The 27301-nt window shown below is 42.4% G+C and overlaps 1 protein-coding gene across 1 annotated transcript in view; it reads left to right on the top strand.

Annotated features, from left to right (window-relative positions):
* The first annotated feature begins 196 nt into the window (after positions 1–196).
* Positions 197–27301, top strand: part of dgkaa (diacylglycerol kinase, alpha a) — a 66205-nt gene continuing 39100 nt past the window's right edge. The window contains exon 1 of the mRNA XM_072696486.1: positions 197–486. The gene's annotated coding sequence lies outside the window, so the exon portion shown is untranslated. The remainder of the gene's footprint in view (positions 487–27301) is intronic.

The following is a 27301-nucleotide window of genomic DNA, read 5'->3' on the forward strand; positions in this document are numbered from 1 at the left end:
TGAACTTCCTCTCAGTGGTAACCAGGCTATGTTTGCTAGCTAACTGCTAACTGCTAACTGCTAACTGCTAGTATCCAGAGCGAACTCCAGTTGTTTACTAGGGCTCGGCCAGGGCTCGGCCAGGGCTCGGCCAGGGCTCGGCCAGGGCTCGGCCAGGGCTCGGGGCGGGGGGGCTGCACGGTCCGGCCCGGGGCTTCCTCTGCGCTTCTTCCCCTCGGCTGAGTTATCGAGGCGGTGCTTCGACTTGGGAGTGTCAAGCTGGGCGTGTTTGACAGTCTGTGCTTTTTTTCCACGCCATTCTGTATGGGCTTCACACACACACACACACACACTCTCTCTCTCTCACACACTCTCTCTCTCTCTCCTCTCACACACACTCAGCCGTCGCCTTGGTCTTGTACTTTTGGCTCTGCCGGCTGAACTTGTGGCCGTTTCACGTCGCTGTCATCGCCCGGAGGACAACACACGGCGGGTCGAGGAATCGGGGTAAGTGTTCTGGGTCGCTAACGTTGTTTAATGCTGCTGAGTGCGCTGTGAGGGGCTGCAGGGGGGCTGCAGGGGGGCGCAGTCGGGTTCGGCTCCTGCCGTGTTGGGTTCGTGGAGCGGAGCAGCTTCGTGGAAAGTACGAGCTCATACGACTGTTATGCGGAGCGGCGTAGAGCTGGGCGATATATCGGCTCCACCGGTATGCGATACTGTAGCGATACTCAACATGTCCAAATGTTTGTGGACACTCCTGCTGTGCTTATGGAGGGGGACTAGACAAGCTGCGTGCGCGCGTGAAGGGGTGTGTGTGTGTGTGTGTGTGTGCATTGGGTGCAACTTAACGTACCTGAACGCACCCATTGCTGATACAGATGTGCAAATGAACACACTGTGTGTTGCCCCATTGCTGATACAGATGTGCGAATGAACACACTGTGTGTTGCCCCATTGCTGATACAGATGTGCGAATGAACACACTGTGTGTTGCCCCCATTGCTGATACAGATGTGCAAATGAACACACACTGTGTGTTGCCCCATTGCTGATACAGATGTGCGAATGCACACACTGTGTTGCCCCATTGCTGATACAGATGTGCGAATGCACACACTGTGTGTTGCCCCATTGCTGATACAGATGTGCGAATGCACACACTGTGTGTTGCCCCATTGCTGATACAGATGTGCAAATGCACACACTGTGTGTTGCCCCATTGCTGATACAGATGTGCGAATGCACACACTGTGTGTTGCCCCATTGCTGATACAGATGTGCGAATACACACACTGTGTGTTGCCCCCATTGCTGATACAGATGTGCGAATGCACACACTATGTGCGTTCAGATACGTTAAGTTGCCCCCATTGCTGATACAGATGTGCAAATACACACACTGTGTGTTGCCCCCATTGCTGATACAGATGTGCAAATACACACACTGTGTGTTGCCCCCATTGCTGATACAGATGTGCAAATACACACACTGTGTGTTGCCCCCATTGCTGATACAGATGTGCGAATGCACACACTGTGTGTTGCCCCATTGCTGATACAGATGTGCGAATACACACACTGTGTGTTGTCCCCATTGCTGATACAGATGTGCAAATACACACATGCAGCCTATCTAGTCCCTGTAGAGAACTACTGCCAATAGAATAGGACCCCTTGGCACCATGCCTTCTAATGCCAGGCCTGGGTTTGAATGGTATGAAGCCCCCCAGTGTTGAGCTGTGGAGCAGTGGAAGAACTGTGCTCTCTGGAATGATGGATGGCGGCGCTCCGTCCAGCACTTCTGTGATGAGTTGGGGTGGTGATCATCCGACCTCACTATCACTGAATGCAATCCAATCCTCACAGCAATGCTCCTCCAAAGCAGAAAAATGCTCCTCTAGCAGAAAAACCTTTCTTCCCTGAAAAAAACAACAGTGAACGAGCGGGTGTCCCATTACTTTTGTCCATGTGGTGTATATTTGATAGATTATGAGCACTGTATATTGCATAAAGTTCCCTTCAGTGTAGGAAATGTAGTTTAATGGCAGAACAGTGCAAACAGTCCTGCCTCAGTTTGATAAAACGCTCTTTGTGCATAAACTACCAGGAGGTTTAAGTTTCAGTTCACACCTAAATATGATCTGATACTGTAATACTTTGATATATGTGGAAAATATTGATTACATACAGGTATATTGGCAGTTATTAGTGTACACCACTATAGACTGTTTAGTTATAGTGTTACTGCTGTGTTAGTCCATTAGATATGTGCATATACACTATTTAGATAGATACTTTCTTTTAATTTAAATTTTTTAGTCCACTTTGTCACCTGAAACCTGTTACTGTAGTGTCTGCTGGCACCTTCTGTATGGTGAGATCCATTAGAACATACTGAAAGAGATCTACAAACCTTAGATAAAGGCCTATTTGGGAAATGTATCTTACATTTACGCACATTATTACTGCATGTTTCACTTTGACTGTTTGTCATATTGTTATATTCTTATTATATCTTCCTTCTGTTTATGTATTTGTATATATGTATATATGAGAGGCTACGCGGCTCTTTGCTTTGCTCTTGTTTGCTTTTCACTGTACGTCTGTGCTGCTGTAATACCTGACATTCATCTACCCACCTACCTACCTATCCACCCACCTACCTACCTACCCATCTATATATCTATCTATCTATATGTCTGTTTATCTACCTATCTGTCTATCTATCTATTTACCTATCTATCTATCTATCTGTCTGTCTGTCTGTCTGTCTGTCTGTCTATCTATATGTCTGTCTATCTATCTATCTGTCTGTCTGTCTGTCTGTCTATCTATCTATCTATATGTCTGTCTATCTATCTATCTATCTATCTGTCTGTCTGTCTGTCTATCTATCTATCTATCTATCTATCTATCTATCTATCTGTCTGTCTGTCTGTCTGTCTGTCTATCTATTTATCTATATGTCTGTCTATCTATCTATATGTCTATCTATATGTCTGTCTATCTATCTGTCTGTCTGTCTGTCTGTCGATCTATCTATCTATATGTCTGTCTGTCTATCTATCTGTCTGTCTGTCTGTCTGTCTGTCTGTCTGTCTATCTATCTATCTATCTATCTATCTATCTGTCTGTCTGTCTGTCTGTCTGTCTGTCTGTCTGTCTATCTATCTATCTATCTATATGTCTGTCTATCTATCTATATGTCTATCTATATGTCTGTCTATCTATCTGTCTGTCTGTCTGTCTGTCGATCTATCTATCTGTCTATCTATCTATCTCAAGTCATCTCATTGTCAGTCTATAACTGTCACTGTACTGATGGGATTATATTGAGGACTAGTTTGCACGACTAGTGCCTTATCGCTCTTAGAAATGCACAGTGAAATCTGATTCATGTCAATATCAGCAGATAATTATTTTCTTTTGCTGGCTTTACACAGATAAGCAGTAATGCACAGGCATATGCATATGCAAAGGTTTGGACACCCCTAGTCAGATGATCATGCTTTTTTTTATTCCTGTGCAGAGAATTTGTGCTTATTAGGTGTAAGTAAGGACAAATCCTCTTCATATAGCAACATTTCAGTGCATAATTACTTAATGTGACATATTGGATCAAAAATAAAACTTCATTTGGCATTTACAAAAATTGATGTTGTAAAAATGGTGTTGTATAGAATTGTGTAGTGGCGTGTCTTAGATCGGGGCTAACGCGTCCCACATATTATGCGGATAACGTGTGTCAGTGACTGTATACATAATGTGTGTGTATGTATATGGTTTATATTTATTTATTAAAGTAAGACACATTTTAACAAACAATCCTTTTTTAATATTTCTTTTTTTATTTATTGATTATTTCAGTGCATTGACAATGTATTAAATGTGGTGTACTGAATTGAATTCTGGATTTTGTGCATCGTTATACAGCTAATGTATTTATGTTTATGTGTCGGCATTAGCATTGACAGGTGTATCTAATAACATGGGAGATCAAATGTCGTCCTAGGATTTCCCTATCAGTGCACCCTAATCCCTCAGTCTAGATCGTTAGCGTGGTATGGGGTGGGCGATACGCCGAAAATAAAATATATTTTTAATTTTTAAAAAGCTCTGTCAAAAGCACTAGTACAGAATGTGCTGCAGTTAGAAAGTACATCTATTCAAATATGAATAATTAGGATATTTGTATTCAGGTATGCAGTTGATGAGGGTTCTGTAGGTACACCAAGTCCATAAAATTGTTCCATTCATAAAATTATGATACAAATGATGTATAGTGATGACAGCAAAAATGGTTATGTATCATAAGAAAAGTGGTGCCATGGAACAGGATCGTGAATAATAATAATAATATCAAAATCTATCAAAGCTCAAAGGGAGGCGTCAGTAAACAAAGAGAAAGTTGCAGATCTTAATCACCGTGATGGAGAGATTGCGTAAGCTGCTGTATGAAATTCCGCCGAGCAAAATCTATGTATAGAGCGTACGGCTGTTATTAAGCTCGTCTTCCTCAGAGCTGTAATAGCATGCGGAGCAGCAGGATGTCTGAGTCAATCACTGAGTTCAGTGGTGAAAGTTTCAGAGTTGCCTTCTTCCTACTCCTCCGCTTTGACACCTATTTGGCCGGTCTGCTTACAAAGCATGTCTATGACTTGTCGTCGTCGTCGTTTTTTTTTTTTTTTTTTTTTGCGCTTGTTGTCATCTGAAACATCTCTTGCGACAGTGATGGAAAGAATGTCTCCTTCGTCTGCCTGGTCTGCTTCATTTTTACTGTGTGTTTATGCTCCTCTTTCCCTTCCCTGACACGTTTAAACCTCTGGAAAGCTCTCAGAGATATTATGACCGCATTTAGCACACCTAAATAAAGGCCTAATGATGGTAGCTCTCTCGCTCGTCTCGTTGAGGAAATCCTGACCTCGCACATTTGGCTGGTCAATAAAGGGTGATTTCCCTCCTCTGTGGAATCTCCTCCGTTCATGACTCCGGCTCCATGCAATGGAAAACAGTCTATAAGAATAACACTGAGGTTTTCCTAAAAACCATCGATGTTTTTAGCCGTCTAACCACGTTACCCAAATGGCACAATGGAAAATCGGGCGCCTTTTTTTTGGTGAGGGTTATTTGGGACGATAATCACAGTCCTTCCCACTTGCTTGAGGCTGGACATGATCTTATTATACTTCTAAAATTGGAGTAATGGTGCTGGATTTAGAAGGCCCCAAGAGTCTTTAAGTCCCCGGTGGCTCCAGTGGTGCTCCTAATGAGGCACAGTCCGTGATTTTGTTTATTTCTCAGTGATGAGCTTGTTGACCACTGCTATTAGTTTCTGTTTTAACGCATTATTTATTTTGTTAGCCGGTGGCATCACCATATATAAATACGCATGTTACGTGTAATGGCGCTTTGCAGACAGCTCATTTCCTTTTTTTTGGTTTCACTTTTTCACCCTCACTTCTACTGGGTACAACCAAGAATAGCATGAAGCAGAGCGTGTTCAGGAGCAGAGCGTAAAGATTGCAGTGTCCTGTGCGAAAGTGGGCTCTTACAAAACCCAGAAACCTGAACCGTAACTCCATAAAACCTGAAATATAAACATCAGTATGTTTACATTTTTATCTAAAAACACAGATAAAAATCTGAAATTGAAAATTCAACTATAATATAAGCTCAAAATTAGTCACCCTGAGTGTTAAAGGTGGTAGTAACTTAAGGCTCCTGCAGATGGCGCTACACAAAGATGATAAGGCCTTACATACCTGTTTTCCACACATCCAACAAGACCCTCACTGCACTGTACCACCTCTTCTCAATCTATGAATCCAATCACACATCCCGTGTGATTGGATTCATAGATTGGGAAGAGGTGGTACAGTGCAGTGAGGGTCTCATTGGATGTGTGGAAAATGGGTCGCAAAGCAGATACAATTAATGATTGGCTAAAAGGAGTGACTGCATTTGGGTGTGGCCAGAGAGCATAGTGTGAAGGAAGTAGCTGAATCTGCTGGTGGCACGCAAGAGACCTCTGCTCAAGAATGACGAGAGTGAGGAGAATCTCCAGTAGACTGGGATCTCTGCCACTGCTGGTAGACCCGTATGACCGTAAGCTTCCATAAACTTGAAGATTCAGCTACTTCCTTCACACTACAGTCCTTCACACACCCAAACGCAATCACTCCTTGGTGCCAAATGTCAACATCTACTACACTCTCAAAGTCAAGATATCTCCCACGTTGTGTTGAGCGATGCTTTTCACCGAAGAACTTCCATTGTTGGTTCTATTAAGACCCGTGTTTGTGATACAGGTGTGTGAAGTACCTTTACATCAAGTGAAGTCAAGTTCTGTAGACCTTTCAAAAGTCTTCACATTCACTCTAGTCTGTTAGAAACGTGAGTCTTGTTGGGTGTTTCCTGCATGCAGTGGTCAGCAGCTACCCAAAGTGCTTTTAAAAAGGACCAGCGACAGGGTCATGGGCTATTGATGCGGTCCATGTAGGCCAGATATCGCAGGACGCCTTCAAGGGTCTTGTGGTGTCCATGCCTCGACAAGTCCAAGCTGTTTTGGTGGTGCCTACTTGGTTTTAGGCCGGCTGTTTGGATGTTATGGCTGTTAGGTGTATATGGCTGTTAGGTCTGTTGGTCCTCGCTCAGTGGACAGCCTGGAGTGAGTGAGTGAGTGAGTGAGTGAGTGAGTGAGTGAGTGAGTGAGTGAGTGAGTGAGTGAGTGAGTGAGTGAGTGAGTGAGTGAGTGAGTGAGTGAGAGAGAGAGAGAGAGCATTTGCTGACTACCACAAATTCTTGGCTCTGGAAAACTATAATCTCATCTCTGAAAGAATGACCTACAGATGTACAATAGTTTTGGATCCCCATTGACTCCAGTTGTCCAACTGTGAGTCAGGCTTTCTGAGCAGGAAAGTGCGAAATAGGGCTGAAAAAGGGTTCTTTACATCAACAGTAACAACAGTGGAACCAGTCTTTGAGATGTGGTTGAGTCTAAAACCATTGCATTTACTTGAGAACCCCTGAAGAACCCTTGAAGAACCCTTTATTAAAGACAGATGCAGACACAGAGAATGCACTGGTGAGTTTAGGGCGAGCACAGTTGTGGTGACCCAAGAATGCTTTTTGAGTCACTAAGAAAAAACTGCTGAACTGATCAGCAACACTGTCTAAGATGTGTCAAAGACGACCATCATGGGATGACTACACCATCGTGACCTCAAGAGGGTTTACCACAAGATACAAACCACTGGCACATATCAAGATTAGAAATAGCGCAGCCATAACAGCAGAGAACCTGGCCCTGTCCAGTTAGCCTACACGTGTGCTGCACTGTAGGCCTTCATGGCTAGACTGTGGCATGGATTAGACCCGTTACTTTGGTGTGTGTTGTTTTTAAGTAATTGGAAGTAAATCTGTACATTATGCAATTGCATTCAAGCTGGTAACAGTGTAAGGCCATGCAGTGCTGTCTCTGTACAGGATTGGGCCTTAAGCTGCTGCCATTTTGTCATATTTTGTCATGATACTAATTTAATGGCCTAATATTCAGACTTTATTACGTCTGTACGGAAGCCTCCAAGAGTGGTTTAAGTATAAACTGAGTGGAACATGTAATGGAGACGTAGGAAATGCAGTCAGGCTGGTAACAGGGACCTGCTCGCCAGTTTGCCATTCAGCTTAAGTGAACTATTGGACCGTGGATCACTGCCGGTTAGTCAGATTGACAGCTTAAAGGAGGAATTCCATTGTTTTTCCAGAGTCTCTGTGTAATTAAATGGTAAGGGTGTAAACAAACTACCTCAATTGCCTACAGTTCTTACAAGCATGCTTCCTGATGCCTGAGACTCACATGACATTTGACATCTGCTTCCATTCACCGTCCACTGTGAACAATTTTTCTCCCAATTCGGTACTTCCAGTTAACATTTACGGCATTTAGCAGACACTCTTACGCTCCAGAGTGACTTACAAAAGTGCTTCACTGTTCACTGAGAAAATACCCTTAGCTAGTTTGTATGGTCTACAATCCAAAAGATCCCTCTAATATTAGATGCTACCAAACACAAAAGTCAGTATGGAGACCATAATACTCAATACTGCACCACTTCGGTGCAGGACAGAAAAAGGCCTGGGAGCTGGTCTTCCATGGATCTTAAAGGATGGCGGGTCAAGCCGAGCTGTATATGAAGCTGGAAGGGCTTCAGGTTGGTGCAGATCAGCTTTTGACCATTGCCATCAAGTACAGAGGGACTGGTCCAGTCTTGGCTTTGTAGTCACATGGCTGAACCTAGAAACATTGAAGACAAGTTAACCCACTCGTTTGTAGCTCCCTCTAGCACCTACAATGCTCCTGACGCTAGAAGAGTACCTAACTCATGTCTCTTCACACGCGTCTCCTCCGATGCACGAACACGCTCGGAGGAAAGCTCTGGGTCTCCATGTCCACTGCACCACCTAGCAGATGCCTGCGCTGGGCAACATCATTTATAAGTGATGAGAGTAGAGCGAGCACCATCTACCCACCCAGAAAGAGCAGGGCCAATTGTGCTCACTCAGACCGTGGCTGCTGATGGCAAAGCTGATTGGCCCTACTTTGGGTGTCTGATCATGTTCAATAATTGAGGAAGCCTTGTGCTTAAGAAGTGTTCTTATTGTGCTGGTAACGAGACAGGCCATCAAGTGGGCTGTTCGCATTGTTTACGTGACTTGGTGGACCGCGAGTCTCTGCCATTCAGTCAGAATGCTAACGTAATGGTTCTGCTTAGGTATTCTGATTATGCAGAATCATTAAGAAAGCCTCGTGACCTGAAGTATGAACTGGGTGGCAAATGTAACGGGAGCTTAAGAAGTGTTATGGCTAAGCTGGTAACAAGTGTTCTGCCCTTGTGTACAGATGTAGGTTGTTTAGGTACGTTAGTGGGACTTAAAACACTCATTTTAAGCCTAATATGGCTAATATGTACTAATATGGCCATAACTAATATACAAAGGCCTAAAGTTATTGGAAGGCCATTTTCGCCATTTTTTGTATATCTTCTTAAATTTGCCTTTAAATCGTTTGCATGCAAGACAACACCATCATGTTTTATATCAATCTGTTCAGACCGGTCTCATCTCTCTCTTTATTGAGACATCATGTGACCTGGAGCACTGTGTAAAGAGATACTCCGACCCCAAACCTGAAAAACTGAAGTCAGATTCTAGAAATTCTTCATATTTCTTGTGAAAACTTACCTTCACTCATGTGGACGAATCGTTTTTTTTGGTGCTTCACAAAGGCAGTGGGATGTATAAATAAAATAGTTTAGAAACAGCAAGAATAAGAGGCAGAAGGAGAGTTTCTGAGTGTTCATTGGTCAGTTTCACACAAAACGTAGACAGAAATACCAGCAATCCAACAACAGCAGATGATTAGACACAGCGAGAGGCAGAGATGAGTATCTCGACACATCTTCATAGCCTCAGAACTCTGGATGTGAGTCAAGTACGATCTGGCAGTAGGATGCAATGGAAAGGGCGGAGCCCTCTGCCCGGTATTATCACAAAAATATGAAAAGAAACATCAAGGAACACTGAATTTGACGTTCGAATGCATTCATAGACTCCAGAGGGTTGAAAATTGTGTGTTACTCTTTAAGGCGTTGTATTTTATCATGTCCCATTTTAGGAACACTTGAATTGACAGCTTTATAATTTGGATGCGCTTAATGCATCTCATTCAGCGCTGCGGACGCAAGCGGCACCTGTTTCGTAGAATGACTCACTAATTATATCAAAGTCATTAAAGAAGCTTTAACCCTTTCATTTTTTCAATGCATTGGCATATTAACAGTGTGACGCATGTAATACGAGACTTGGGAAGTGTAGCGATCAAGCTGGGATCCAAGACAGGCTGTCCAGTGGGCTAATCAGGTTGTTTAAGTGAGTTAGTGGACTTTGGCACCAAGCCATTTAGCAGGGCGATAGCATAATGGCTCTATTTAGGCCTGCTGATTGTGTTCAATCATAAAGGAAGCTCCATGATTGTTGAAGTGGGCCATAAACTAGATGGCGCTCACCTAAGAAGTAGGCTATACTAGTCAAGCGGGCAAGAGAGGTAGCCGGTGGCCTATTTGCTAAACAAAAGGGTTGTTTAAGTACTTTAACTTTTGTTTAATGGCCCTACTTTAATGACCGATCATGTTAATCATTAAGAAAGACCCATCCTACTCAGGCCTAATGATCGGTATTCGAATATAAACGAGGTAGCTCGCGCAGTATGAGCTTAAGGCAAGGTTATGATCATGGATGTAAAAAAGAGTCACCCCATATTTACATGGCTTCAGTGAGTTAGTGGACTGTGGCACACTGTCATGTAGTCAGACGCGCTTTGATAACGGGACATAATGGCCCTATGTACTGATATTACCCTGCGTTAACTACTGAGAATGGCCCCTTTGGATTATGATGGTACAGTAAAATGCACTGGGTGGAACAGGCATACTGTAGGAAAGGCACCAAGTGTGTGCAAGTGTTGAGGCCTGTGTGTTAGACCCTGTGTGTAAGCCCATACTCCATTACTGTCATAACTAACAGTAGTTTTATTTGCCTGATGGGACTCCACAAGACCTACTAAGCCAAGCGGTTACCAAATAGCCTAATTCTCAACAGTTTCTGCATTGGTATTAATAAGTGAAGAAAAGAACTAGTGGTCAAGGGGTTGGTAGACATCAACACACAGCCGTGTAGTTACAGTGAAGGCCCCCAAATCATGGAAAATAATTTTTCTTATTTTTATGAAAATAAGAGAAGCCTGAGGAGTTTACACACAGTACTGTGCAGATGTTTAAGGCACCTAAGCACATTATTTAAGAGCATTTCTCTCAGCAATAAGAGAGTTTTTACTGTAGAAGCTTCAGATCCCATCAGAACAGATAAAGCAGGTGAAAATAAATCCAGTAAAAAGGAGAAACAAGAGCTTCTCATTCTGAGAAAAGAAAGTAGGTGAGATCTTGTCGGTGACCAAGTCTGAAGAACAGAGCTCGGTTCCTCCAGGTTTCTCCTGGACGCCCCCCAGTCCAGCCAGCACAGCATTTGTTGGATGTGTTCAACTCCATCATCATCATCATCATCATCAGCAGCAGCAGCAGCAGCAGCTCGCCTGATTTACCATCATTAAGCTTCATTATTAAACTTTGCTGAATTAGTTTAACTTTAGGGTTTATTCAACTTCACCTACCCAGTTAAAAACACAATAACTGACATACTAACAACTACCATCTTCACAACTGCTGATTGCATAGGTGACAGGGGTCACTGTAGCACTCAGCCAACATAAAAGACATAAAGCCACACCCAGCAGAGGAGGAAACGCTAACTTGCCCTTACAGTCTTCCACGCTGAGGCCAAGTAGCCAACCATTATACAACATAAGACTGCATACCTAAGAGAAGGTAGCCTGAGGGGGAACGACTACACGCTGCTGATGAGTGAAGGGGGGAAGGACACACCCAGTATGCAGCAGGAGGAAAGGGGAAAGGTGTGAGTTTTACTATTCAAGGCTGCAATGCCCAAGCTCAAGGCACGTGAATTCATCACCATGCCAGACAATACGCTCTATAGCTCACCAGTGGCCAGTGGCATTAGTTATTGGCGTGGTTGTGCCTGAGCGTAGCTTGTGTGCGATGGGTTTATATGGATTACTTTGTATCTACAAGCAATAATGAGGTACAGCGAAAAGCTTACTTATTTAGACTCCCATTAGTTATATTTATAATAATTTAGTGTTTTATAGAGTAAATAAACTCTTACTATCCATATAAGGAGTTTTGTTTGTATTTCTACTGCTTTAAAAGGTGTTCTAGTCATTCTGGTAACACAGCCCCTCTATAAGTCCATGATACACAGCACATTGGGTCAGTGCGATAACCTAATGGCCCTTCTTACTGATTGGCCTGTGTGAAATCAGTGAGGAAGCACCGTTGCTGAACTGTAAACCGGGTGGAGAGCGTAATCGGCCCGCTCGAGGAGGTTAACTGTGTTTACCCGACGGCCTCCCTGGTGGTTTGGGTGGAATAGAGTGCAGTCTGAGTGCAGTCGCTGCGCTTGGCTCGCATTGCAGTGTGTAGGAGGCAGAGAGCAGGCCTGTTGCTGCTTTGCATGCTCTCAGTGCGGAGGCACCCGTGCACAGAGACGAGGCGGAGATCAGCAGGAGAGAGGCTGTGGGGCAAGGCGTCTGCAAGCCCAGGCGTGCGAATGCGGTTCAGCTGTGACTGTGAATGGGTTTCCTCTCGTCACGCTGAAGCCGCTGTTTTTGTCATGCACACACACACACACTCACATACACACACACAAAGGAAACAACAGAAAAATACGCCCCTGCCACAAACGCAAGAAAGCACAAGGCCTTCAAAGAGCTTGTGATTCATTCCGGCTGTTGATGTGAATGCAGACTGGAAGTTTCACAGTTTTGCTCAGCGTACGATGTGTATTGGACTAGTACGCTGTATTAAAGCAGCCTTATTTAGCCTTATTTGTCCCTTAAAATAGCAGCTGTAAAATCCTGCTGATGCTCCACTGAAACGCTGCATAACCATATAAGAGTCATATAAGCGTGAAGTCCTGTAATATCACTCTACCGCCTCGGTCCACATGCTTCTTTACCTTTCTGTGATGGTTCTGTATCTCTCAGCTTGTCCAGAAATGCATGTGTAAAGGGAGTCCTTTAGGTGTGGCTGAAAGCACAATTTCCGCTTCCCGCCTGTAGGGGGAGCCCAGGAGCTGGAAGTGCAGAAACCAAAAAGGCTTGTTTGGAGCATCGCCATAGAAAAGGGCTGTCCGAAGTGCGGCCCACCAGAAAGCTACCCTAACCTAGGGCTGGGCAATATGACGATATTTTATCGTATCGTGATAAATTTTGTTATTGTGATACACAATATGCTTTTCTAAGAATATTGAGGATATTATTAGTGCCTAAAGAACCCTGATCAACTGCAGGTTTCATTACAAACAGTGTAAGTAGTCTGGTTTATTAGGACGAAGTGCCGCAGCTGTTGAACAAAATCAGTGTATTCAGTACGGGAGAGTATCTAAATAGTAGTTTTTAAGAATCTGTCGCTACTGATTTATGTGATTATGTGTATCGTGCTAAATATAGTGCATCATGAAAATGTTTTAAAATATTGTGATTTAGTATTTTTACCATATCACATTCTTATTAGTCTTATTTTGCTTAAAAGGTTCAACAGAATGCATGTATTGAGTGTTTAAAGTGTTATTGATACCATATTTAGTATAAATACTAAATATATGACTGTATATATATGATTTGATTTGGTTGGGGTGTAAAAAAAGCTCAGATACTATTTTACAAGCCTTATTACCACCCTGTTATTTTATCTCAGAATAAAGCACGCTGATTTTCCTTTTACAGGATGATCAAATGATGAGCTCTGCTGCTTTACAGACTGGCTACGGCTCACAAAAGCCACATATTATAACATAGTTTTAACAAAAACACTCATTATTCATTATTCCTGAGTCTTACTGGATAGTGCTGCTGTCCTCCCTTTGTGCCCTCTCAGTGCGATAAGCTGTTAGCAACCTGAATAGATTGTAGCCGGTTAGCTTGTAGCCTTGCCTCCACTCACTTTCCTGGGTTTGTCTTTCTCAAGTCTTACCTGTGAAAAAAGCGAGTAAGCCGGTGATGCCCTTCTGATGTGCGTTTAGCTCCAGTTTGGTAGTCCTGTCTGTTTTTGAGGGAGCGGCCGATGGAGAGAAGAGATGGCGAAAGCTAGCATCGGCGATCATTCCAGCATTAGCTTTTAGCCTAGCGTGGATTCCCTATTAGCTTGCCTGGCTTTTGCTGTGTCGCAGCTTTGACTAGGGCTTTATCTAGTTTATCTAGGTTTATGTCAATTTAATGAGTCAAGACTGTGATGTAACAGTTATGGGGGGTTGGAATCGGCCCGTTTTCCAGCTCTGTTTTTGGTTCCGCTGGATTTCCTTCTGAAGGAGGAACGGCAGTGTTTGAGTTTCACGGTATGTCAGTTCCATATACTGAACTCCCGCTACTCAGCTGTGCCAAGGGAAATGCTGTTAGACATTCCTGGGCCCCCTAAGACAAATGAATGGTTTGGGCACTTGTGCCATAGTAGAACCACCTTTAGGTCTTTAAAGAACCCTTTGGTGAACTTGAACTTAAAATCCATAACTTTATCCACAGGACCATTATGCTCTGACACACACACACACACATACACACACTCTTTCCAAAGGAGGGTGCCCATTTATAGACATGGAGTACCCCCTCGTTGAAGAAGATGAATCATGCTTGTATCTGCAGGTGGAATGCAAACTAGACCGTTTGAAGGCCAAGTGAGTTAAACAGCGTGGGAGGAGGCCAGGGAAAGACCCATTAGTCTGTGTGCATATGTGTGTTTTTCTCTCTCTCTCTCTCTCTCTCCCTATCTATCTCTATCTCTCTCTATCTCTCTATCTCTCGTTCTCTTTCTCTCTCTCTCTCCCCGTCACCCTTGGCAACGCTCTGACGAAGCCCAGCTGATGGGGGGGAAACTCTTTCCATAGTGACCGGGCTTGCCCTTCCTTCTCCTCACTGACCAGATGTAATCTGAGTGTTCCCTTGCAAAAGCAGATGTGATTTCATTTGATTTCATTTGATTTGATGGAGAAAATTAGATAAACCCTTTGAAAAAGCACACAAACGGAGGGAAGACCACACCCCCTTTTGTATGAAGGGCAGGAGATGAAGTCAAATAAGTTCTCAAAGAGCGAGGTAGCTCGACACCGTGTGCGTGTGGGGGCGAGACGTCAGCAAACACCAATTAAGCCGCACAAAGAAAAAAATAGGCCTTTACTGTAAGTGCTCATGACTGGAAGCCTTAATTAGTGGAGGGTGGTGATAGACCTTTGACCAGCGCGCTCGTAAAGGAACTGCCGGGGGAAGGCTCTTAGCGCGAAGCGTGAAGATACAGTATCTTTACTGCTGAGTTTCAGGCCTAAGTCCTATACTTTGTGGGTGGGGTGTTCTAGACATGATGATTATGCTGCAGTTCTATCAACAGTCAGCGTGTGGTCTGTGGTCTCGACTCCTCACTACAAATACACTATGTGGACAAAAGTATGGGGACACCTGCTCATTCACCCTTTTTTCTGAAATCAGGGGTATTAAAAAGAGTTGATGCTGCCTTTGTTGGAGTAACTGTCTCTACTGTCCAGGGAAGAAAGCTTTCTACTAGATTTTGGAGGAGCATTGCTGTGAGGATCTGATTGCATTCAGCGAATAGAACGTGTTGAGTGAGGTCAGGATGTTGGATGATCATCTCCCCAACTCATCTCAAAAGTACTGGATGGAGAACCACCATCCATCGTTCCACTCCTCTACAGCTCAACGCTGGGGGGCTTTATACCCCTCCACTAGCCCACGCCTGGCATTAAGCAGCATGATGCCAGTAGGTTCATGTTTACCTGCTCCAGAGAGTCCTCTAGAGATTCTCTTGGCGATACCTCTTCTTTCTCTACAGGGACTAGACAAGCTGTCTAGCTGTCAGACTACAGTGGTGTTGATAGGTCCCTGTGGAGAAGTATTGCCAATAGAATAGGACTCTCTGGAGCAGATAAACATGAACTTATTGACATCATCCTCTTCTTGTTGCAGAATGCAATCAAATCCTCACACCAATGATGCTCCAAAATCTAGTAGAAAGCTTTCTACCCTGGACAGTAGAGACAGTTACTCCAGCAAAAGCAGGATCAACTCTTTTTAATACCATTGATTTCAGAAGAAAGGGTGAGTAAGCAAGTGTCCCCATACTTTTGTCCATTTGGTGCACATTCAAGTCTTTTTAAAGGCTTCTTTATTTCCAGTGAAGTACTAAATGTCTTTTTAAAGGCTCTTAATGGTTTGTTATTGTTAAGTAAACCCATTTCATCTCAAACTCAAAGTTGGTGCAACTCTAAACCAGGTGTTATTGGGCTTTTCTACTAAACAAGTCAAGGCAGGTTTATTTATTCAGTGCTTTTAACTTCCAACAATGGACGTCCTCACAAAGCAGCTTTATAGAAATCCAGGTCTGAGCCTCTGTGGCGACAGTGACCAGGACAAACGGCCTCAGGGTAAGAGGAACTTCGAGGAACCCATAGGTCGGACGATGAGAAACAAATAATGGATTATTGGGAAAATTGTGCTGAAATATAATTTAAGAACTAGAGCTTCTCTTTTTGCTCATCACTGGGATTGAAGTATAGGGAAGTATAGGAGACTGAGTGGTCCAGTGGATTAAGGTGCTGCCACTGTGATCCAAGAATCGCTGGTTCGAATCCCGGCTCGTTCTGCTTGCCATCAGCAGCCAGAGTCAGAGAGAGCAGTACTTTTGTCCACATAATGTATCTCTCAGGGATGGTTGATGCCTCTTCCTCCCTGTATCACTCCTAGTGGGATGTTGTATTGGAGCTGGAGAGCCACGCTCTCCTCCCATTGCTGCACTGACCTGAGGGTGATGCAGCCGATGACCGATTCAACCGATGATGCAGTATCCACATGTCAGTCGTCATGATGCAGCCTCAGGAGACATGTGCTAGTCTTCACCTCCCTAATGTCAGGGGCATTGCTAGTGATAGGAAGCCAGGGGACCCTGGCTGAGGTTCTCAACAGCTTCAAAGTATTCAGATCTGTTAAAATGGTAGAGAGAGAGTGTTTCGTGTGATGCTCGCTCCACCGTTTTGAAGCCAACCATCTCTAATTTGTGCCAGAAAGTCTTTGGGAAACCCAGCTCTGTATGTGTAAATATTACTGAAACATATGTATGTGTTTGTGCTGAAGATTAGAGCTAGATTTACCTAATAGAACAAACAAGAGTCAATACTGTATTGTTGAATTATAAAATAAGTATTTTATCATCATTTTAATGGTTATCTTTTAATAATATGTTTATAATAATTTCTGAATACATTATTTATTTAATATAGAGTGGAAGAACAGCATAATTTGTCTGGGCATTAAACCCCATGTGTTAAACTAACCCCGCGGTGTGGAGGCTGTACTTTATCTGCTTTAAACTGTGATACATTACAGCCATTAAGAGAGGGGTGAATATAATAGAGGATCGGAATTCTCTGACTTATTCATTTTTAATTCATTAAAACATATAGTTGAAAAAAACATCTTTTGGGATGAATTTTGGTCCAACTGCTGTTAAAACGATGGAATATGAGACGATGGCCAAAGTCATGGTCAAGGTGTAGGCCTGTGCACCTTAGTTAACGCCCGCTCTGGCCTTTATTATCTCTATGTATTATTTTCACTCTGATTATTCGATCACTCTCAAAGTAATCTGTCGATTAATCAATTACTTATATAATCCATAGTGCCAGCATGTGGTGTATTGATCGCTTGCTTTGTCATAGCAATAGTGCTTTGCCCTTTTCATGCATTACTAGCTATTGCATAAGACACACACACACACACACACACACACTACAGCTCGATTTAAGGGAACCTCCAACTTTTGCAGGCTGCAGCTAACCGCTACAGAACGCCCCCGCTGCACCGCTGACATTTCCATAACACTAGTCACATTTCCCTTTTACAGACTGAAACGTCTTGTACCAACTCATAAAGATGAGCATCTCGCGAGAGCCATAGTGTTCTCACCCACTCACTCACTCACTCACTTGGGTCACCGTGAAATTTCACTTAGGAATGGCTCTCAAATGAGACCGTATATGTGGGCATGCAGAGCTGACTAGAAAATAGGCACTTACACACACACACACACACACACTGACACACTCATATACACACTCTGAGTGGGTCTTTTGATGCGTATTCATACATTAACATTCCTAAACCTCCGTGCTTGTGATATAAACTCTGTCAGAGCTAATCGGATAGCCGTGTGGGCAGATGTGGACGTTCTTCAGCTCTGCTCATCTCAATTCACACATTTCCCCCTTTACCCAAGATGCAGTCGACCAGCCGAGACGTGTTTGGTGTCAGATGTTGGCTTAGATTGGCGAAGAAGCGATAAGGCTAGGGTAGACAGGCTAACAATTACTGGAAGTCTTTTTGGTTGACTTGGGCTGTGACCCAATAAAATGGGTCCCTACTCCCTCATTAGTGTTGCACTACAGAGGGAGGGACTGTCGAGTTCGGTAAGTAGAGGTGGAAACACAAGTATATCCACACTGTCATGCGTCAACACCGATCGCATAAACCAGTGGCTGTAAAAAACAGCCTAGCATCTTTAAATGTTTCAATGACAAAACAGCCCCGCCCTTTTTCCATCTCCTTCTCCTCCCCTAAACTGTCTTTCTATCTCCAGTGTCTCCAAATTGGCCCATTTTTTTATTTTCACCCCCAGAAATCATTTTTAAGCCTTATGCTGCTCTATCGTAAAAAGGCGGGGCTACACTTCCGAATGAAGTGATTGACAGCTTTGTCATCTGCAGGACCTGCATGCAGCCCTTTCTGTTCATTACAAGGAGAAGCTGAACTTAAATGAGCTGCACTTTTACTGTTGGAGCGTCCATCTACTGGACAAACTGGTGGAAATCCACTCTGCTTCTGTACTGGAAGCTCAGTGAAGGCGGTTTGGGACACTGAGGCTCCATCTGGCAGAATGGGGGTGGGTCTACCAAATAAGTAGACGGGTCTTCTCTCTACTGCTCACACTCTGGTTGCAAATTTGACAACATAACAGACAGTTTTGGCTTCATTACTATAGAACTGAAGGGAAGGAGTGTCTGAGTGTCTGCAGTGTGTAGTAGGGCCGTTAAACGTTAGGCGGATGGTGTTACCGTGCTGCGTGTGGTCTGCATCACAGTTCGTGAGCATTACTGTTCACCTTACAGCTGCAGGCTCTCTCATACGCCCCCCACACCACCCCCTCCCTGAAGAACATTCACTCCTCCAGCTTCCTGTGCACTGACCAGCACACTGTACACTAATACAGCTACAACCATACAGAATCATCCCTGACCTTTATTTATTTGTTTATTAATTTATTTATATTTGTATTCAAATTTATGCAAAATTGTGGTGTGTTCTGACTTGGCTGGGCAGAAACACGCTCATTTGCATATAAGAATTCTACTCAGGGACATCCACTATATGTCCAAATGTTTGTGGACACCCCTTCTAATAAATGCGTTCAACTACTACACAGATGTGCAAAGCATGCGTGCACACACACACACACACACACACACACACATGCAGCTTGTCTAGTCTATGTAGCGAAGTATTGCCAATACAATAGGACTCTCTGGGGCAGGTAAACATGAACCTATTTAGGCACCATGCTGCCTAATACCAGGCGTGGGCTAGAGGGCTATAAAGCCCCCCAGCATTGAGCTGTGGAGTGGTGGAGCAACTGTGTTCTCTGGAATGATGGATGGTGGTGCACCATCCAGTACAGGGATGAAGTGGGGTGGTGATCATCTGACATCCTGATCTCACTAAATAAGTGCTACTGTCTAGAATCCCTGGACAGTAGTGAATGAGCAGGTGTCCCAATACTTTTGTCCATATAGCGTACAACTCATTTTGCTCATCTGAATAGTGGGAAGCTAAGGACCAGAGTCCAGCACAGTTCAGTGATTTCTCTTCTCTGGACAAAAACAACTAAACCTGGTAATTAACAGCTGAGCTCAATCAGGTATGTTCTAAGCAGACTGCGGAGGAATCCGGCCCTCCAGGACTCAAGTTCCCCACCCCGTGCAATAAACACTGGGCGGTCAGATGCTGACAAGTGTAGGCTGTCATTGTGGTCCTGAGCTTTGTGAAAGTAGTATTGGTGTCGTTATCAAATTCTGCTATTCTGAAGACCCTGACGACCCTGACGACCCTGACCGGGCTGTGTAGGCCTCATTTTAAGGCCTGTTTGACCTGTGTGGAGCAGAATCAGAAAAAATCCCCTCTCTGAATTGTACTGGGCTTTTTTTATTTTTTATTTAATAGATCAGTGTGATTTTTTTTCCTCCTCACTTCGAAAGCGACTGCGCCACATTAATCTGCTATTATGCACAAATAATTAGAGCAAAGCGACAACGTGAGGGAGCGACGAGGCGAGTGTTCGAAAGCGAGAGAAACAGAGAAAGAGAGAGAGAGGCCAGGCGTGCAGCCCTTATCTGTCACACACACCAGTCAGCAGATCGCCTAAACAAGCGTAAAACGAGCCCTTCAGGAAATGTCAAACCAAACGGATTCACTGTTTCTGCAAAGCCCACAGTTTTTGGAAACGGCCTGTTTTTCCACCAGCATCTTACTGAGAAGTTTGAGCGCAAGACGTGTTACTGAACTGTGCTTGCCATTGGCCTGTGTGACACATAGCTTATGTTGTGGTTTCCAGTGTGCTATACTGTGTGTGTGTGTGTGTGTGTGTGTGTGTGTGTGTGTGTGTGTGTGCATTTATACATATATATGCCCCTATATGGTATATAAACTAGATAATTTCTTTAGAGTACGCCGGGGAAGCCGGTTCATTTCCCTTTTACATGGAGCCACATTTGTAAGGAATATGCATTTGTGGGATGAGCAGCAGAGCAGAATTTGCCAAATTCTTGTATATGCTAATGCCAAACAGCTCATTCTGCCATTGGCTCGTTTGGTGTTTGATGGACTGGATGCTTGAAGTTTGAAGAAATAAGACGTATTGGCAATTTAACAATTTATTCATTCAACAAACAGGAGCCTCAGTAGAACCATACACAGCCACAACAGCCTGGCACCTCCTCCTCCTGCTGGTCACCAGCCTGGTCACACACTGCTGTGGGATGGCATCCCATTCTTCAACCAGCATTGGTCAGCCAACGTGGTTGTGTTGGTCACTCTGGCACGAACAGCACACCCAAGCTGATCCCACAAGTGTTCAATGGGGGTTGAGGTCAGGACTGCTGGCAGGCCGTTCCATCCTCTCCTCTCCCAAATTCTGGAGGTGGTCTCTGATGAACCCCTCGAGTGTTGTCATCTTGGAGGATAGACGTCAGGTCCAGACTGTGGAGATATGGGGTTGCCACTGGTGTAGTATGAGATTGAGCCTCCAATGATGGAGATGCCGCCCCACACCATCACACTGCGTCCACCAAAAGACGCTACTCTGTCGCTGCAGCAATCAGCACAGCATTCTCAGTGTCTTCTCCACACTTTGATCCTACGATCCAACTGCATAACGTTCGTCCACATGTTTAGGTTCCAGTGCACGTGTTGCCGACACCAGGGCAAACGAGCCTGGTGGTGTAAGGCAGTCATGGCAGACCTCCTGGCCACCTGATGAGACTGGAGATTGGCTGCGTGCAAACCTTGACTGCACATCTGTAGAAGACGCCCACTTCGCGGCCTGTCTCAGACATCCCCTGTTATATGGAACTTGGCCTTCAATTTGGAGATGGTACTAGGGCTCACTTCAGATAATGCCACAACGTTTCACGGTTTTGCGGAATACCCGCTTGAAGTTGCCCTATCGCACAGGCCCAATCCAGATCAGTCAAACGTGGCATGTAGATTCTTGGAGCAGACATCTACTGACCACTGTAGCAGGGCCCATGCCTGATTGGCACCTGATTGGCACCTGATTGGCCAATCAGATGATCAGAATGAGCTATTTGGCAGTGGCAGAGAAGATTTGGTTAATTTGTTCATGGGCGCAACCCACATACTCAGCTCTGCTGCTCATCCCACAAATGCATGTTCCTTACAAATGTGGCACCATGTAAAAGGGAGATGAACAGGCTTTCCAACGGTGTAAGATTTACTGCCAAGAAGCATCGTTACACCAAAGAAATAATCTACCAAAACAAATTCCCTTCCTTTTTGTTCTAAGTTAATATATACTTACAGTGGGCCAAAAAGTATTTAGCCAGCCACTGATTGTGCAAGTTCTCCTACTTAGAAGGATGAGAGAGGTCTGTAATTTTCATCATTGGTACACTTCAACTATAAGAGACCGGAGTGAGAATGAGAAAGAAAAATCTAGGGAATCACATTGTAGGATTTTTAAATAATTTATTTGTAAATTATATAATAATAATAAGTATTTGGTCACCCACAAACAGACCTGTAACTCGTACCACCAGCGCAACACACACTACTCACACAGTCGCCACCACCACCATCAGTCAGCGCAGTGCTGATAAAGTCCCACCACCCGAATAACACCTGCTCTGTGGTGGTCCTGTGGGGTCTTGAGTCCTGACCATTGATGAACAGGATGGAAGGGCTTTACATACCCCTCTATAGGTTTGAATTCCAATAGTTGCCAATCGTTTCACGATTATGTGCTGCAGGGAGTTTCTATTATATTGGCAGTACTTCTCTTCAGGGACTAGACTAGTGTGTGTGTGTGTACTGGTACATCTGTGTCAGCAATGGTTGCAGCTTAAAGGAGCTGAATGCATTCATTAGAACAAGGGGTGTCCACAAACATTTGGCCATGTAGTGTATGTAGCTGCACAGCAGAGTGTCGTGAGATGCGTGCCTCACTCCGCATCACTCTTTGATAAATAATGAAAGCTACACTAAACGCTTCACTCGCTCGCTCTTGCTCATTCCCCCTCTCCTGACCGGTGAAAAAGTCCCGCTACTGGGTTAACTTTCTGCCCCCCTACCCACCCACCCAGTGGAACAGGCCGCATAAACAAAGCTGCTAGGCAACTGAGCTAACCTTTTGAGGGAATTAAGCGGGGCTGCCGCGACCCTTTGTTAGCTCACATGACACGCTAGGAGTGGGCGTTCAATCCTGACTTTTCTGTCTGTTCTGCTGCCTGGAGAGGAGGCTGAAAGCTGCCGCTGCGCAGACATGTACAGGCCGTTCCCTGCTCTGAGAATATATCAGCTACGTGATGGCTGGGAAGAAAGGATCGCTTGATGTTGGGGGGGACGGGGGGATGGGGGCCTTCTTTTAAACTCCAATGTAACCTATATTTTCTATGAAGTGAAGTAAAGAATACACACACAGCTTTTGTTAACATTAAAGTATGGAGGCCTTTTCCCACCACTTACAATAAAGAAAGCTGACAAAATAATGAGAAATATTCTCAAAATATCAGGACAATATTTCAAAATATTGAGAAATCCTCGCAGAATAATGAGAAATCTCAAAATGTCAGGACAGATTTCTCAAAATAATCTGAATTAAATCTCAAATTATCAGGACAATATTTAAAAATATTGAAAATATTATCTCAGAATAATGGGAAATTGGCTCAGAATAGTGAGAAATTGTCTACAAATAATGAAAAAGCATCTAAAATAATGGAAATTTTTTAAAACTGTGAAAAAGCATATGGAAATAATTTTAATTATTCTAAAAATAATGAGAAACCACATCAAAACTATCAGGATAGTATTTCAGAATGATGGGAAAAAGAAAAAATATATGTATAAAAAAATAAAAACAATTTAAAAATAATGAGAAATCATCTAAAATAATGGACATTTCTTAAAACAGTGAAAAAGCATATAAACATTTTAAAAATAATCTACAAATAATGAAAAACCACCTCAAAATATCAGGACAGTTTTTCAAAATAATCAGAAACCATTTAAAAAATAATGAAAAATGATCTCAAAATATCAGGACAGTATTTCAAAATATTGAGAAATTGTCTCAAAATATTGAGAAATCATCTCAAAAGAATAATAAAACTCAAAATATCAGGACAGTATTTCAAAATATTGAAAATATTATCTCAGAATAATGGGAAATTAGCTCAGAATAGTGAGAAATTGTCTACAAATAATGAAAAAGCATCTAAAATAATGGAAATTTCTTAAAACTGTGAAAAAGCATATGGAAATAATTTAAATTATTCTAAAAATAATGAGAAACCACATAAAAACTATCAGGATAGTATTTCAGAATAATGGGAAAAAATTAAAAATAAATAAAAAATATATAAAAAAATTAAAAACAATTTAAAAATAATGAGAAATCATCTAAAATAATGGACATTTCTTAAAACAGTGAAAAAGCATATAAACATTTTTAAAATAATCTACAAATAATGAAAAAACACCTCAAAATATCAGGACAGTATTTTAAAATAATGACCTAATGAATAATCATCTAACAACTAATAAGAAATTAAAATAATGGCAATTCGTGTTTCATTTCTGTTCAGAAAACTGGTTCTTCTATGAAATCACTAAAAGAGCCCTGTTATTTTTAGAGTGTATTTTTCTCAACAACATTGAGTCAAAATACACAAACTCAGTTAATAGTGTATCAGTTTTATCTCGTTAGGTGGCTCGTTATGTGTTGATTTCTACTGATTTATTTTCTTTATTTTCTGTCAGGTTTCTTTAAATGTTTTTTGTTTGTGTGTGCTTTCATACATCATCTGTTTTTCATGTTAAATCTGAACTCATGCATTTTACATGTATTGTTGTAACCAGGAAGGTGCTTTGGGTTGCTGTATGCATGTAAGTATGCATGTGGTTTTTGACACCTGGGTGTACTGGGTGCAATTCTAGCAGCTTTACAAGCCTCAGATACCTACGATGTACTGTAATACATTACCAAGTATCAGCAAAGCTTGCTGCTTTTTTTGTGATTCAACTTATGAACCTTCAGTAGTGGCTGGATTTACTGAGCAACCGGGAGAAAAGCTAGGCCCTAAATTTAAGAGTTCAGTTTCTTTTACTTTAATTAAAATGTCAGTGCAAGAACGTAGAGAAGTAAGTGGATTGGGATCAGGGCCAATGCAGGCGTAATTTAATGGATCTGGCACTGGCTATGTTAACGCTGCCCACTTCCAATCCTTTGTTTTCACCACTGTGCTCTAGCTGAACTCCCTCTGGCGCCCTCTAGGTGCCATCTGAGTTTATTTTTGTAATCACTAGAAGTTAAGCAAATGCAAAAAAGACCCATGCAAATTCTTCCCTCGTTTTTTTTAATTGAATTGTTTACAGCATGAAGCTTTTTGCCTTTTTTTTATTTTTTTTATTTTGCCTTTATTTTTCTATATATTTTTTTAAGTTTTGAGGAAAAGATGGTTTAAACAGGCTTGTGTGCCTTGAACACTAACAACAATCAAAACTTTAAAACATTTATTTTTGTGGCTTTATTTCTCAAGGTAGTACAAATAATATGACTGTATATTATTGTATTGTGATACGTTTTGTTATGGTGATAACAATATGCTTTTCTAATCATATGGAGGAGACTGTTAGTGCTTAATAAACACTGATCAGCTGCTGGTTTCATTACTAACAGTGTAATTAGACTAGTTTAATTAGATGAAGAGCAGCAGATGTTGAATATAAATCACTGTATTCAGTACAGGAGAGGATCTGAACAGTAGTTTTTAAGAATCTGACACTACTGATGTTTTTAGTCTAGATTCTGGGATTCTCTGATATATAAAAATATTGTGATATAGAATTTTACCATATTGCCAGCCCTAACTCTCACTGATATCTCCTAATAAGTGACTTCAGAATAGTCTCTAACCCGTTAAAATACAAATCATTTGATACAGTTACTCAGTAATACATTTAATAACTGAATAAACACAGAAATCCAATCCGGGTAGGTGTCATGTCACATGAACACAGGTGTAAAGGTGAGTGAAAAGATTTCTTACAGTAAAACACATACAAATCTAAACTATAATAAAAAGTAGAATACAGCATATACAACATATACACTGCACGTACTGCTGCACTGTTCAAATGTACAAGCTATTTATATAGGTTCTGAATATACAGATATTACAGGTGGTTATTTATTCATAGGCACTATAGTGAGAGGGTGAGGGTCTTTAGTGTGCATTGAGACTGGGCTGTTAGTCCCACTAACAGGGTGCAGGGTGAGTTTGTGTGGGTGAAGGTCTGTGTGCTTTGTCCATAGAGTTCCACAGTAGTGTTGACTGAAGTGAGAAGTGAAGCACTGCTGCTGGCTGTTCAGCAGCCTGATGGCCCGGAGGAAGAAGCCATCTCGGAACCGGCTGGTTCTGTTCTTCATGCTTCTGTATCTCCTGCCGTTGGGAAGCTGTGAGGATGGATTTCTTTAAAAATCCTTCCCACCAGAAAATCCTCAGACAGCGGCTGGTATAGAAGTCTGAGAACTTAGCTCTGGATTAAATGTATTTTATTTTATTGTAGGTCTCTGCTTATATCTGTTACAAATTATGAAACAAAAACGCCAGAATTTAATAATTTCCACATCTTTTACCAACCTCTCTTTATTCTTTAACTGACTACTTTGTTTCAATCATTCGGACTGATATATGGAAATAACCTTAATTCTGATTGGCTGACCTGTACTGTACCCTGTTCTTAAAACAGTGCAGAATGAAACACTCCCCATAACTTCAACATAAATGGGCGGGGTTAAACTGCCGTAGGCTGTTTTATATATATAAATATATATATATATATATATATATATATATATATATATATATATATATATATATATATATATATAGTGAAAAATTAGGACCCCTCAGATTTTTTTTTTTGTCTTTTTTAACATCTGGACCATCATTCACACATCTGGACATTTGATCCTCACTTCAGCAGTACTGAGAGATCGTCATATTACTAGGGATGCACCGATCCATCCTTTTCTGTTTCTTTTAAACCATATATCTGACCATGTGGAAGAGACTTCACAGACTTCAGGCATCAGGATTGATGTAATCATTACTTTACTAACTTTATAAAACAAACTATAACAAATGAACACAAATTCTGTTTATTTCCCCCTAAAATTAATAACTCCGCTGGACCTCGGCACAGTGCTGTCCGGGCTCAGGACTTTTATTCTTAAAATTCAAAGTCTGTGAGACTGAAGAGGAGCTTATATGGAAGATGATCTGGACTACTCACTGAGAGATGATGACAGGTCGAGGGCACCATGCTGGTTAATATAATAATATTAATGACCATACTGACCGTAGTTCTGGAGTATGAAATATGTAGCACAGATAAAAGTGTCAACGTTGAGTATACTCAAATATCCAAGATACATACATCAGAACTGGCCGGTTTTTGAGTGTGCTTATGATTAACACTATTAACCCACAATGCAATACAAAATAGAAAGGGAGGAGCTACTCGTGCCTGGAATGATTATTAGAAAAATGGCGGGTAACGATGCAAGTGCAGCACATGATGCAAGTGCAGCACACAATGCAAGTGCCGGAGAATTTGCAGTGATATATGTTGTCATAGCAACGCTTCATCACTTCCTGTTAGTGGGTTGTAAAATGGGTTAGTATGTTAATATGTTGTGTACTGACCTGCCAAACCTGCACTATTAAGATTAGTATGTAGTCTATACCTTAGCATAGTATTATTGTATAGTAGGCAATT

The sequence above is a fragment of the Salminus brasiliensis genome, chromosome 14 (assembly GCF_030463535.1).
Source record: "Salminus brasiliensis chromosome 14, fSalBra1.hap2, whole genome shotgun sequence".
Classification (NCBI taxonomy): Eukaryota; Metazoa; Chordata; class Actinopteri; order Characiformes; family Bryconidae; genus Salminus; species Salminus brasiliensis.